The sequence below is a fragment of the Myotis brandtii genome, unplaced genomic scaffold (genome assembly GCF_000412655.1).
Source record: "Myotis brandtii unplaced genomic scaffold, ASM41265v1 scaffold107, whole genome shotgun sequence".
NCBI classification, from domain to species: Eukaryota; Metazoa; Chordata; class Mammalia; order Chiroptera; family Vespertilionidae; genus Myotis; species Myotis brandtii.
This window is the reverse complement of record NW_005353629.1, coordinates 822,394-823,861: the sequence shown is the minus strand read 5'-3', so window position 1 is coordinate 823,861 and position 1,468 is coordinate 822,394. Positions and strand designations below refer to the sequence as shown.

General features: G+C 49.4%; 1 long non-coding RNA gene across 1 annotated transcript in view; it reads left to right on the top strand.

Annotated features, from left to right (window-relative positions):
• Nucleotides 1-1,039: 1,039 nt before the first annotated feature.
• Nucleotides 1,040-1,468, top strand: part of LOC106726458 — a 2,162-nt gene continuing 1,733 nt past the window's right edge. Inside the window, exon 1 of the long non-coding RNA XR_001362534.1 lies at nucleotides 1,040-1,331. This is a non-coding gene — a long non-coding RNA (uncharacterized LOC106726458). The remainder of the gene's footprint in view (nucleotides 1,332-1,468) is intronic.

The following is a 1,468-nucleotide window of genomic DNA, read 5'->3' as shown; positions in this document are numbered from 1 at the left end:
GGTAGAGATCAGCTGGCCTCACAAGCTATTTCTAGACTCATTTCCAGATTCATATTATATAACAGATGTACACTTACCAAAGTAAAACATTTAGGCAACAAATATGTGTTCCTACCCCTAAATCGGCATACGCTGGAATTGAAAGAAAACAGCAATTGTCCTCTCTTTGGAGGAGAGTGTCTTACCATGTTCATCTGGGATTGCCTGGATGACAGTGATAGTGCTGAGGATGGTCCAAGTTGCTGGGCAGCCAAGAGCATGCGCACAGCAAGCGAGCGGTCAGACCTCCGGAGAAAGCAGTGTCCTTCGGGGGAGAGAGATTTCCTTGGGAGGAACATTGTCTACAGAGGGAATTTACAGTTTGAAGGAGATTTTTGAAAATCAGTTTAATATCGTGTCTCCCACCTTCCCCAGCAAAACTAAGTACAGCCCCCGGAACACTGGAGGAGCTGTCACAGAGCTACGGCTATTACTCCCATAGTCGTGTAAGGGGTTAGACGCCAACCAGGGCCTCTTTCTAATGCTTTGGTAAGTCTCCTTCAGGGCCGCCTTGGACATGCAGCTCTCACACACTCCAGGGAAGAGAGCGACTGACACAGCCGCCGTGGAGAGTACCTTGATAGGAGGCTGTGGTGCCCAGTTACCTGGTCGAACATAGTCTAGATCAGCGGTTCTCAACCTGTGGGTTGCCAACCTGTGGGTCGCGACCCCTTTGGGGGTCGAAGGACCCTTTCACAGGGGTCGCCTAAGACCATCGGAAAATACATATATAATTACATATTGTTTTTGTGATTAATCACTATGCTTTAATTATGTTCAATTTGTAACAATGAAAATACATCCTGCATATCAGATATTTACATTACGATTCATAACAGTAGCAAAATTACAGTTATGAAGTAGCAACGAAAATAATTTTATGGTTGGGGGTCACCACAACATGAGGAACTGTATTAAAGGGTCGCGGCATGAGGAAGGTTGAGAACCACTGGTCTAGATGCTGCTGTGAAGGCATTTTGTAGGTTACATTTCGCACCCACAGGTGAAGGGGATTGCCGTTGATGGTGTGGTGGGTTGAAGACCTTCGGAGCAAAAACTGATGTTTCCCAGAGTAGAAGGAATTCTGCTTCAGGACTGTAACAGAGCAATCCTTTCTGGCGAGTGATGTCGTCCAGAGGGCACCAGAGCTCATTCCCGACTTCAGTCCTCTTCACAAGAAGGCCAGCCAGCAACCACCCACAGACAAGACACCGTTGTGAAACCCCAGAGCCCGGGAGTGAGGCTGAAGCACCGCCTGGACCACAGAGACCAAGAGGAGCCGGGTCTGAAGGGTAAGAAGAGCGGTTTCTCTTGAGCACATCGCCCCTTAGGCCCGCACAGCGCCGCCAGGAGGGCCCCTCAGTCTGCGATTGCTCCGGTGGGAAAAGGAAAGCCCCAGGTGACAGCACTGCCAGACGCTTCCCAGGAG